Source organism: Balaenoptera ricei, chromosome 3 (assembly GCF_028023285.1).
Source record: "Balaenoptera ricei isolate mBalRic1 chromosome 3, mBalRic1.hap2, whole genome shotgun sequence".
Classification (NCBI taxonomy): domain Eukaryota; kingdom Metazoa; phylum Chordata; class Mammalia; order Artiodactyla; family Balaenopteridae; genus Balaenoptera; species Balaenoptera ricei.
This window is the reverse complement of record NC_082641.1, coordinates 178,681,892-178,695,568: the sequence shown is the minus strand read 5'-3', so window position 1 is coordinate 178,695,568 and position 13,677 is coordinate 178,681,892.

The following is a 13,677-nucleotide window of genomic DNA, read 5'->3' as shown; positions in this document are numbered from 1 at the left end:
CAGCCTCTTAGGGCAAGGCCCCTGCAACCTACAGCCCTCAGTCCAAATCCGGCCTTCCACTTGTTTTTATAAATAAAGTTTTATTGGCACAGGCACGCCCATTCATTGAGTACCATCTATGGCGGCTTTTGTTCTACAAGGGAGGGCTGAGCAGTAGCAGCAGAGACCACCTGGCAGCCCAAAAGCTAGACATAGAGTATTTGGCCCTTTACAGAAAAAAAATTGTGCTCATTTCAGACTTAGAGCCAGTGAGAGGTGACAGCCTCCATATACCCGCTCTGTTCCTACGACAGAATCATTCTCTCACGGGGCATCCCTCAGTGCCCGGATCCACCTTGTCCCTCAAAGACTCCTGATTAGGCCCACTGTACCTAGCGCACCTCCCCACCCCAACCCCACAAAGAGCTTGGTGGAAAGAGAGGGACTTTGGCCTGGGCCCTTCCATCCAATCGTCATCTGTCCACTGGGGGCTGTGCCCTCCACACCTGGACCATCTCTGCTCATCCTGCTGATTGCTGGCAGGAGAACCAAACACCCACTGTGTTCAACCCCTCAGGCTGCCCCCACCCCCTCAAGTCACCCCAGTGCAGAGAAGGACAGCGAATTTAGGCCTCCCTTGGCCTCTGCAGTCTGCGAGTCCTGGCTCTAACCCCCGCCGTCACGAGTCATGGCGTTTATGACAGTGCTGAAATCTGCGTGCCTGCTTCTCCATCCCCCCGTCACCAGCTGTCCCCCCTACTCTCCTGGCCACCCATCCTGGCTGCCCCCCCCCCCACCCCAGCGAGGCTGCTCGGGGACACAGAGTCACAGCCCCGAGATCACCACCAGGGAGAAAATCTCCCAAAGACCCCAAGGCCTGGAAGCCAGGCTCAGAGAGCCCTGCAGCTTTCGGCTGGGCTGGGAGACTCACCTCGGAGCTCCGGCACCCGTGCCAGGGGGAGCGTTATTTATGGGTTAGATTTACTTAGTGCTTTTGCTCCCTTAATGGAGAAAATAAGAATTATTTGCTGCCACGGACGGGCAGCCTGAGGGGTGACACAGCGGCCGGCGGAGGCGAAGCCGGGAGAAGGAGTGTTTGGGTGCCTGGCGTCTCCCTGAGGTGACGGGGACAGCTGGCTCCCCTCCCAGCAGCTTCCGGGGGATGGGGAGGGGCCTCCCAGGCAAGACAGCCTCCCTCCCTCCCTCTTCCAGGTGGCCTCCACTGGCCCCAGAACACTTACTGCTCTGTTGCCCCCAGATGAGTTTCAAAGGACCATTAACTGGTGGCCTAAAACCGCAGACATTTATTCGTTCCCTGTCCTGGAGGTCGGAAGTCCGAGAGCAAGCTGTCACAGGGCCACGCTCTCTCCGGAGGCTCCAGGGGAGAATCCTTCCTGCCTCTTCCAGCTTCTGGTTGCCCCAGGTGTCCCTTGGCTGTGGCCGCAGCCCTCCACCCTCTGTCTTCACACGGCCGTCTCTCTGTGTGTCTGTGTCTTTTCTCTGTCTCCGATGTCCCTCAGCCTTGCTCGTACAAGCACACCAGTCACTGGATTTAGGGCCACCTGGATAATCCAGGACCGCCTCATCATCTCGGAACCCTGGACTTAGTTACATCTGCAAAGACACTTTTTCCAAATAAGCTCATAGTGACAGGTTCCGGGAAGTAGGGTGTGAGAGTATTTTGTTGGGGGGAGGCCCCAGGCAAGCCACTCCAGTCTCCTCCCCCCACCACAGCCCCAGGGACCCCTGCTGTAGCTCTCTGGTCCCATGACCATCCCCCTGCTTGATCGTGAGCCCCGTGAGCATAAGGACACAGTCTCGGTCCCATCAGCACCCCCCATGCTCGGCCTGGGGCCTGACAGGCAGATGGGTCCTGAAGAACATGGTTGGTGACCTACAAGGGCTGGTGGGAGAGGGTATAAAAGAATTAGGGGGGAAGGGGAACATAGTAGCTGGAGTGAAGAGGGGGTGACTCGCTCTGAGTAACCTTTTGAAATAGCTCTGACTCTTACAGTCCTGTTTTGCATACCCCAAACCATAACTAGCTAATGTCAAGCAGAATGTGGTGGGAACCCCAAAATGGAAAACAGACAGTAACACATGAACCCAACTGTGCTATAAATGAAGGGGGAGGGAGAGAGAAAGGAGCTGATCAAAGTAACTTGGAAAACAGTGTTTTGACTGGATACTGTTAGGCTAGAAACAAAGATACCTATACACCAATGCTGTACTCCAGTAGAAACTCTGGTTCTCGCAGGTAAGCTATGCTATAGCTCATTTATGTGAATCCTGGGGTTGAACAAATGAGTAAATAAATTGTAGGTGATGAGAGCCAGGTTCCTCTCAGTCAGAGAAAGCAATTACAAGTAAGTCAAGAGGATGGAAAGCTAGAACAAACCTTGTGCTGGGCTGGAATCAGAAGTCCCGGTATTAATTCATGGTCCTCAATATAGAGAGAAAGATTAGATGGATAGATAGATAGATAGATAGATAGATAGGGTCCGATAGTACAGTTAGACACAGAAGTAAATATACATGTGTGTGTATGCTTGGATACTCTGATGCCCCAATAGCAACGAGCACACCTGGCACCTGGACTTTGGTTTCTAAGTACCGTTCTCTAAAAAAAGGAACCAGAGCTCCTTGGAGAAGCCATTAACTTTATGCCTGGGGCAGGGAAAACACAAGTCTGGTGCATCTTGAGTTGCCAGAAAGGAAGGAAATACTAAACAAATTTTATAAATATATATATGGGACACAGAACCCAAACCAAAGCCACTCCCAATAACCAACACTAGAAGAATTTGAACAACAAAATAAATGATAGTATTGGATTATAACCTAATAGAATAAAAGAAATATCCAAACTGCTATAAATAACTGAATTAATACATAAGTGGCCTGGAGGAGAAGGAACGGCTCTTCCTTACAGATGAATTCTGATTAATTAACATAGGGGTGAAAGTTTACGTTCAAACTGTTTACATTCAGTCACTCAGCAAATGCTGGCGGAGGGCCTTTGCTGTCCTGGCTCTGTTCTGGGTGCTTGGGCTACACTGGGGAAGAAGATAGGCAAAAAAAATTCCTGTCCATGGGAGCTCACTGCCTCTCAGGAGAGGCAGATAGTCTGAATAACCAAACTATGGAACAGGTTAGAAGACTATAAATGCTACATGAAGAAAAGAAAGAGAGATGAGGGTGGAGAGTCGGGTTACTATTTTATATAGAATGTTAAGAGTCTCACTGAGAAGGTGACATTTGAGCAAAGACCTGAAGGAAATGAGGGAGTGAGTCAGGTGTACATCTAGGGGAAGAGAGCTTCTGGTGCAGGGCATAGCCTGTGCAAAGGCCCTGGGGCAGGACCATACCTGATTCATCGGAGGGACAGTGAGGAGGCCCGTGTGTCTGGAGCAGAGTGAGCGAGGGGGAGAGAGGGAGGAGGGGAGGGCAGGGAGGGGACGGGGCAGGTTGTGCAGGGCCTTGTGGGCCATGGGGAGGACTCGGGCTTTTACCCGCAGGGAGGTGGGAGTCCTGGAGGGCTGGGGCAAAGGAGGGGCAGGACCTTATTCAGGTGCCCACAGGCTCCCTCTGGTGGCTGCAGCGGGGAGGACAGACTGTAGGTGGCCAGGGTAGGAGCCTGGAACCAGGGTGGAGGCAAGTGAGCTGGTCCAGATAGGCAATGATGGGGGCTGGACCAGGTAGAATCAGAGTGACCATTCTTTGGGTTTAACAGTGTGGGGGTCCCTGCTGACCCTGAAAAGGGGCAGTTAGGGTAGAGCAGGGGCATGAATGCCTGGTTGGAGAAGGGTCCACATTTTTACACAAAGAATTGCCCTGTTCTTTGGTAAAAAGTAATATTCCATAGTGCAGATGGACTGTTAATTTGTTTAATCAATACCCTATTGATGGACTCGGAGGTTATTTCCAATTTTTCCCAATTGTGAGCTATGCTATAGCAAAGCAGTTTTGTTATTGCTCACGTGTGCATGTTTCTCTAGAATAAATATCTAAAAACGGGGGTGGGGAGGGGAGGACTGATGGGTGGAAGCTTCTGTCATTTTACTTTTAATTCCTGCAGCCAGGTGACCCCCCCCCCAAATACCTTGTGCACCCCGACGTGCGTTGGAGGAGGGTGCCTCCTCCCCGTACCTTCCAGGATGAAAGCTCTCACCTAGCCTGTGATCCCCATCTATCGGATCGGTGAAAACCTATATCTGATCATGGCCTTAACATTTATTCCTTTTATAATGAATCAGGTTGAGCATCCTTTCAGATGATTAAAAGCCTTTTGTCAGAACTGTCTTGAAACACAGTATTTTAAAATTCCCCGATGACCATTTCCTGCCAGCGAGAGGGCTGATTTGATGTTCAATCTTTCGCAGTGCTGTATCCATCCAGCCCCGCGTCACTGGCTGAGCTGCGGGTCAGGGGCCACACCCAGGTTTACCCTTCTCTTATCTGATTCTGTGAAATTAGAAAAACCAAGCCCATAATTACTGAGTAGTGAGACTGTCAGCAAACGGCTGGTGGTTGGACATCAGCTCAGACTAGGACTGGGAAAATGCAGGCATGTCTTGCTAAAGACCCCTGCCCATCACTGCAGGCTGGAAAACTGGTCCTTGCCATCTGGGGAAGGACCACACACTCGACACCCCAAGTTTGGTTGCGTTAACGCTGCAAATCAGAATCCCACATTTGTGTCTGCTGAAGTGTTTGGATATGGTTTTAAAATATACCCCCATGATGAATCATCCATCTTGTTCTCCAGCAGGAAAAGAAAATCATCACTGAAGGCTCAGACCTCTGGTGACGGAGCTCCGTTTTCTTAAGAAAACCCAATTTGTTCTCAGAGTTAGGAATGGCAGCCCCAAAGGGATTGCCCCAGGCTTCCCGAGTGGCTGAACACCTCCCGGCCACACTCCTGGTGAGCAGCCGTCTGAAATAACAGCCGCAGACGTGGGCAGCATGATCAGTGTTGCAGAGAAATATCTCAATATGCATGTTTCAGAAATGCATGTGAGCACTTTTTCCCAGGAATGCCTGCATCCTTCAGTGGACAAAGTCTTGTCGCTGCTGCTCAGCTTGAAGAGGGTGATGGGATGGGTTTCATGATCATTTTCATTGCTGTGTCCCCATGAGAAGGCAAGTCACTGCTACTGGCTGTTTTTGCTATATAAAGCTGTGTGGAATTTGTAGTTTATGAGCGACCACGTATTTATGCAGCCATGGCTCCTCCTGGTTGTCCCCCAAGCGGGTGGCCCTTGAGTACCCACCCCACCTCGCCTTCCCCTAGCTACCCTGTGGCTCACAAAGAAATGCTTAATTGTAAAGATCCTTCCTTAGAGAAAAAGTTTTTAGTGATTAAACAGGGCAGATGCTGTTGGTGGAAAAACCCAGCAGACATCCCCAACTGCTTCTCCCTTGTCCTCCTCCTTTACGTTAAAGGCTGGGAAATCAAAGTACTTGCCTTCCCAGCCTCCCTTGCAGCTATATATGGTCATATGACATGGTTCTGGGCAATGAGACATAGGCAGGGGATTCTGGAGAAGTTTTTTATTTCCTCGTGAAAGGGACAGTCAAGGACATGCCCTTTTTTCCCATTCCTCTTACCTCTTCCTCCCATATGGGATGTGGGCATGATGGCCAGAGCCACAGCAGCCATTTTACAAGAGAGAGGCTGAGAGATGTCTTTGACATCCTTCATTCATTCATTCATTCTTTGGATTGGTAGTATTTGCTTATTTACAGGGTGTAAATACTCTCACCATGGCTGAATTCAAGCTAGCAACCTGATCTCACTGACTGCAGAATCATAAAAAGAAGCACAGTAGCCCACCATTATATGGTGTTTCCACCAGATACAATAAATATAAAAAACCTGAAGAACATACATGATAGCAAAACACAGTAAAATAAGTAGCAAGTGATGAGTTTTGAATATTTATTGTTTTTTTAAAATATAATTTCATTGGAAGTTTATATAATTTTATTTTTCATAATGGCTGTGTTTAACAACCAGTTCACAACAATAATTGCCTAATTTTGCTCAAGTTTGAGAGTGGGATAAAAACGTTTGGTTGAGCCCAAAGGTCACTGAGTTTTGTTTGAAAAGTATTTCTTCTGGTTCTGTTATATTTTTTTGCGGCTCAGATTGCTAGGGGCCCCACATCATCTTTCAAGAGCATTTCCTAACTGTTGACACCAGGAACAGGGCTCGAGTGACCACAGAGCTGATAAACGCCAATTGATTGCTGTACTTTCCATTCACACTCTTTCCAGTGCTTGTGAGAATTCCTCACGCTCACGACTTGATGAGTCCTGGCACATACAGATTCTCTGTTTCCTATTTGGGCTGACCTGTAACTACCACTCATGCTAACAGCATATTTCTAGGTATTTACCTTACGATTTTAGCACAGCTTTTACACCTCAATGAACCACTTCCAAGCCACTGATACAATTAAAAAAAATTTTTTTTATTAAGCCATCATTTACATACCATAAACATATCTTCACTCTCACAGTTCTATAAGTTTGGCAAATGCATCCTCATGAATAACCACCACCCAAAACATGATATAGAACATCTCCCTCCCTCCACAATATTGCCTCATCACCCTCCAAGCTCCAAGGCAACTGTTGATCTGTTTTCTACTCCTCTAGATTAGTGTGACCTGTTCTAGAACTTTCTGTAAATGGAATCCCGCAGAATGCAGCCATGTGTGTCTGGCTTCCTTTCTTCAGCACAGTGCACTTGAGATTCACCCTCGTTGCGTGTTTCAGCAGGGAGTTTCTTTTTCGTAGCTGTATAGTATTCCACTCAGGGCTGGACCACAGTTCGTTTTGTATGCTCACCAGTCAATGGACATATATGATTGCAAGTGAAGCCACATGAATTCATTCATACCCACAGCTGCTTGTGGGTATTTCATGAGACTATTATCCTCAGCTTTCACTGCTTCTTACTGAACCTTCTCCAGCTGGGGTTTCCAGCATGGAGCTCTTTCAAAGAAAGTTGCAATGATTAACCTTGTATCTAATTGCAGAGCAGAGGAGAGACAATATTGGCATGGGCGGACCAGGGACATTCACAGCCACCAGTATGGCTGGAACAGGGTGAGTGATGGGGGAGCGGGAGGAGACAGAGGGAGCTTGCCCCAGTGAGGAGCTTGGCTTTTGTGCATTTTGCTGGAAGAGGACTGGGATCTCTGGAAAGATTCTGAGTAGGGAAATGTTAGGATCAGCCCAGAGCGGGAGTCAGGAGACCCTGTGAATCCCCTGAAGGGCCACGATGATAGAACTAAGCGGGGCTGATGGACCAGCCCCACATCCCCCGGGAAAGGGGTGGAGGGCAGCCCTCGAACCCCTGCCTCCGCTGGATTAAACGTATTGACACCAGGGTCACGACCATCTGATAACAGAATCTGTTCAGAACAGCTGCCTGGTGACAAGTGTAATAAAGCGTATTAATGAGGCCTTTATTACTCCCTAATTAAAAGCTAATAATGAAGAGTTAATTGCCTTTAAAAGATGAAGCAAGGCCGGGCTGGGATTTATCTCTGTTTGCCTTTGCTTGCCTGGATAAGCTGATATTTGGGAACTAATTAATTGAATCAAATCTTACAGAAAACTAATAATCTCCTCATGCCGTTTGGGCTGTTGAATTAAAAGGTGTTTGCTGCGTGTCTGAGTGTTTCCATTTTAAGGTCCTGGGTCCTCTGTTCCTGGCAGGGGGTGGGGTTGGCGAGGTGAGGGGGGGTGGGCTCTGGGGGCCATTTGTCCTCCTGATTCTGGTTCACCCTCAGCTGCCCAGAGGCTGTTCCAGGGAACAGACAGACCTGGCCGAATCTCAGATCTATTTCCATAATAATAATAATTATTATTACCTTTTATTTCGAAATAGCTTAAGACAAAAGAAGTTACCAAAAATAGTACAGAGAAGTCCTATGTCCCCTTCACCCCAGCTCCCCTATAATCCTATTTTACACAGCTGTTCTACCTTATCCAAACCAAATTGGCATCATACAGTTAACTCAGGCACAAGCCTTATTCTGATTTCACCATTTTCCTTTTAGAGTTTATATGGGGATATGTCACATGTCAGCAAGTTCAGCCTTTTAAAGTGTACAGTTCAGTGGTTTTTATTGTATTTACAAGGTTGTGCAGCCATCGCCTCTAATTCCAGAACATTTTATCACACCAGAAAGAAACCCCGTCCCCATTAGCGTCATTGCCTTTCCCCCTCCCCCAGCCCCTGACAACCACGAATCCACTCATCGTTTCTGTGGATCTGCCTGTTCTGGACGATTCCCATCAATGGAATCACACCCTGTGTGTCCTTCTGGGCCTGGCTTCTCTCACTGAGCATCGTGTTCTCAGGGTCCATCCATGTTGTAGCGAGTGTCAGGGCTCCTCTCCTTTTTGTGGGCAAGTTTGTGAATGAATGTATGTTTTCAATTGTCTTGGGTCTGTATTCATTTTTAATTGCACACATCAAATGCAAATATGCCACTGAACACTAGGCATAAAGCTAAATCTTTCTCCACCTCCTGCCTGTTTCCTCAGCCAGGACCCCCCTCTCAGAGGTCAGACCCTATCACATTTTGGCGGGGGGGCCCCTCCTACACACTGTTCTCTGGGTGTTGACGGATGTCCACATGTCCCCAGGGAGATGCATTCACTGTCTTGAGACTGTTTTCACGAAGATGAAATCTCAGTTCTAATGAAATTTGACCTTGTTCCTTGTTTGTTTTTCTAGAAAATCCCCATACAATTACCTGCATTTATTTTTCCCTTTTGCTTTTACAAATTGAGTTATCACTTAACTATAAAATGATGCTACAACCTTAAGAGTACAACTTGATGGTTTTGCATATGGAGAGAGACACCTGGGTTACCACCACCCAAACAAGTAGAACAGGGGTTGGCAAACCCTGGCCCACCAGCCAGATCCAGCCCCGTGCCTGGTTTTGTATGGCCTGGGGACTAAGGGTGTTTTTACATTCTTTTATTTTTTTTTTTGGCCGTGCCGCTTGGCATGTGGGATCTTAGTTCCCCGACCAGGGAATGAAACTGCGCCCCTTGCATTGGAAGTGCGGAGTCTTAACCACTGAACTGCCAGGCAAGTCCTGTTTTTACATTCTTAAATGAATTTTTAAAAACCAAGAGATGACTAATACATCACCACACATGACAACTGTATGAAATTCCCATTTTTGTGCCATAAATAAAGTTTTACTGAAACACGGCCATGCCCATTCGTTTGTGTATTATCTGTGGCTGTCTTCGAATGACAGGGACATTGCTGAGAAGTTGTGACAGAGACCCTCTGGCCCATCAAGCCTAACATATTTCTTCTCTGGCTCTTTACAAAAAATGTTTGCTGAGCCCCGACGGGCGGGTCTCCTTCGTGCTCTGAGGTTCAGAGAGGTCAAGAGCTGTGCCCAAGGTCACAAAGCTAATGTTCTCCTCCTTGGCTCACACAATAATAGGCAAACTTCCGGTCAGTCATTTCTTTATGCAACAGTTATATAACCATGTCCCCCTACGTCCTTCCTGTGCTGGTTGAAATTGGGGCCTCAGGCTGGCTTCTGTGGAGACCCCAGATTGGGGGAGATCAAGCTAGAACCAGACACCCCTCGTCCTTTGGGGTCAGAGCTCGGGGAGGCCAGAGTGGGCTGCAGTGGGGATCCCAGAAGGCTGGTTGGGGAGCTGCTGATGGAAGCAGGCTTTGGAGGACAGGAGTTCTCTGGGGAGAGTGGTGTCAGAGGTACAAAGATACCACCGTGTCAGGTGGGGTGAGGCGATCAGAGCTTGAAGCAGCCAGAGATGGTGCTGTATCTTGAACCCCTGGTCAAGAGCATGCACCACAACCCAAGAGTGACAGAGAGCCATCGAAATCACAAAGCTGGTAGTGCCCTGCCATTATTCAATAACCTTCCTTGGCTCCCCATTGCCCCAGGATAAAATCCAAACTATTGATGTTATGAACATAGCTTAAAAGGGCCTTCAGCATCTGGTCCCTATTGGCCTTCCCCTGCCCCCCCCCCTCTCTGCTTTTAATCCATTTCCGTTTAAAATCGTTATTGACAGGTAAGGACTTACTATTGCCATTTTGTTCATCGTTTTCTAGCTCTTTTTTAGATCTTGCTTCTTATCCAGCTGTCTTTTTGTGTGTTTTGAGACCTTGGTATCAATATGCTTTGATTTCTTTATCCGGTTCATGTGTGTAACTACTACAGGTTTTTCCCCTTTTGTTACCACAAGGCTTACATAAAGTGTCTTCAAATTGTAACAGCTACTTTTAAACTGAAAATAACTGAACCTAGATAGCATTCCTAAGCTTTACACTTTTACTTTCCCCTTCACCTTTCAAGTTACAGTTTACATATTTTTTATATTGTGTATCCAATAAAAGATTATTATACTTGTGATTATTTTTTTACTTTTGCTTTTTAGTTTTTAAACTCAAGTTTTATGTGAATTACACACAGCCTTACCATATCACAGAATCTTTGACCATATTTTTACCATTACCAGTGAGTTTTATGCTACCTCCTTAAGTTTTAATGATGTTCATTAGTATCCTTTTGTTGCCACTTAAAGAACTCCCTTTAACATTTCTTGTAAGGCAGGTGTCCTGGTGATAACTCCCTCAGCTGTTGTCCATTTTGGGGGGTCTTTATCTCGTCTTCATTTCTGAAGGACAGCTTTGCCGGATACAGAATTCTTGGTTGACATTTTTTTTTTCTTTCAATATTTTGAATCTGTCATCCCATTCTCTCCTGGCTTGAAAAGTTTTTGTTGAGATATCCAGCTATAGTGTTATGGCGGTTCCCTTGTATGTCTGTACGGGGCCACTGGCTTTGCTCTGCAGACCATCAGCTCTGCCTACCAGACCGTCCCCTCCAGCCTTGCTGGGCTTCACAGCCCCCCAGCTGTTACCAGTCAGGCCTTCTGGTCCACAGGCCCCCCCCCCCCCCCCGCACACAGCACCACGCAGGGGTGGGCGGGGCTATGAATTAGTATCCCTGCCAGAGCAGGAGGGGGCTAGATGAGGCTCCAGGGTCCGCAGGGCTCCTCCTTTGAGGGTCCACATCAGGCAGACCTGCCTCCCGCCAAGTTCCCTGGTCAGGCTGTCACCATCCTGGTTCTGCAGATGAGCAAAGCTGCCGGCTGAGATGACTACTTGGACGCCGCAGGTAGGAACTCTGTCTGCCAAGATCCCAGGGCTGATTGTTGCAAGCCCCTCCCCCCTTCTCCATCTTGGTCCTATTCCCCGTGGTCAAGCCCTGAAGATGCCCCTGCACTCTCCGTGGGGCGAGACCAAAGTGGGGGTTCCCAAGGAGCAACCCACAACGCTGGGGGAGCTGGGTGTCCACCCTGGGCTCTCTGGCCCACTGGAGGAGCCCGCTCGGTTGGTACTGTGCCGGCTGGGGGGAGGGGCAATGCGGTCTGTATGCCACTGCTTCTCTTACCCTCTGATGCAGCCTGTCTTGGTCTCTGTAGCGCAGGAGATGCTCAGCCTTAACTGCATGTTCTAGGATGTTCTCAGTGGTTCCTTGTCCATGAATAGTTGTTAGTTTTTGCTCTTGTGACAGGGAGCAAAGTCGGGAATGAACTATGTCACCATCTGGGTGGCATCACCTCCCTGTTTCTCTGCTTTTATACTCCAGGCAAGACTTGCAGGCCCCCAAACTCACCTCCTCCGGACCTTTGCACTTGCTGTTCCCTCTGCCTGGGATGCTGGCCCCTCATCTTTACCTGTCTCTCTCCTGTTTCTCTTTTGGCTCTCATTTGGAGGTCACCTCCTCCAGGAAGCCTGCCCTGCCCCCTGATTTTGCTGTGTTATGTACCCTTCTCTCTGTGAGCCCCGGTTGCCAAGGACAGCTGTGTTCACCGCTTAGATCTCAATCTGTGGGTGTGTTGATTGACTGTGTGAGGGTAGTCTGAAATCCTTAGAGGAAGATGCATGTGTAGACCAGGATGCAAGCCAGAAAAGGCTTGGCAGGACAGGAGAAGGGCTATCAGGCAAAAGGACCAGCCCGAGCGAAGGCCTGGAGGCAGGACTTGCCAGAAGAGGCTTTCGGGCAAGTGGTCCACGGTCTCCGTGTGTCTGGGCCCAGCACGCGTGAATCGTTGGAGGTGCCCATCACTCTGCCCCCATCACACTGCACGTGTGTGCCTTGTGGCCGCTCGCCGGGGACCTGGAGCATGGTAAGAACAATCTGCTCACCCTGTGGTTGGTAAGGCTGATTGTTTCAGTACAACTTCTGCCAGGGTCATGGGCAATGCAGGAGACGTCGGTTCCTAACTCTTGAAGTTCCGTGAGCCCCTTATGGGCAGATGGGGCAGTGGCTTCTGCAGAGGTCCCCGAGCTGCCTCACTCTTAGTGCCTGGGGTCTCCCAGGGAGTCATGTGATCTCGGGTGAGTCTTTGCTGCTGGGAAGATTTGTCATATATAAGACCACAGACCTCAGCCCATTCTTTTTTTTTTTTTTTAACTTTTTATTTTGGAATGATTCTAGATCTGAAGGAAGTTGCCAAGATTGTACAGAGAGAAACGGTATACAATTATGTATATGATTATATGTATCTTACATAACCCACCCGTTAGTATAATATCCAAACCAGGAAACTGACATGGGTACATTGTGTCTCATTCTGTGCAATTGTATCACACACGTGTGTTGACTCTTGTAACCACCATCTGGATACAGATCTGTTCCATATCCACAAAGATCTCTCCTCCATCTCTATAATTTTGGTTATTTCAAGAATGTTGTATAAAGGCAAGAGTACAGTACCGTTGTGCTTTGAGATTGCTTTTTTTACTCGGAGTAATGCCCTTGAGGTTCATCTAAGCGTCTGTGCCTTTTCTTTACTGAGTAGTATTCCCTGGTGTGGATGGACCATGGTTTGCTTAACGGGTGAATCCCTGTTGCAGGATGTCGGGGTTGTTCCCAGTGTTTGTCTATTACGAATAAAGCAGCAACGAACACTCATGTCCAGGTTTCTGCAAGGACATAAGTTTTTATTTCTCTGGGATAAATGCCCAGGAGTACAATTGCTCGATCGTATGGTAAGTGTTTTGTGTTTTAAGAAACTGCCAAGCTGTGTCCCACAGGGGCTGTACCATTATACATTCTCACCAGCAGAACATGAGATACGGTTTCTCTGTACTCCATTCAGCTTTGATCTCCTGGAAGCCCCACATCCCAGGGTTTTTTGTTTTGTTTTGTTTTTGTTTTTGTTTTGGGAGGTGGTTTCCTGGGCCCCAGGGACAGCCCTTGGAAGAGGGGGGGAATGTGGGCTTGTGATTCTATTTCAGGGCAAATTCTGCCAATGGACTGAAATTGTCCATCCCCAACACCCAAATCCCTATTTTGAAACCCTAATCCCCAGTGTAATGGTATTTGGAGGTGGAGCCTTTTAGAGGTAATTGGGTTTGGATGAGGTCATGAGGGCGATGCCCCCATGATGGGATTAGTGTCCTTCTAAGGGGCTGAAGGGACCAGAGCTCTCTCTCTCTCTGGGCCATGTGAGGACACAGCAAGAAAGAAGCCATCTGCAAGCCAGCGAGAGGGCTCTTGCCAGAACCCAACCATGCTGGCACCCTGATCTCGGACTTCCAGTCTCCAAAACTGTGAAGAATTAAGCCACCCAGTCGATGGTATTTTGTTATGGCAGCTCAAGCCG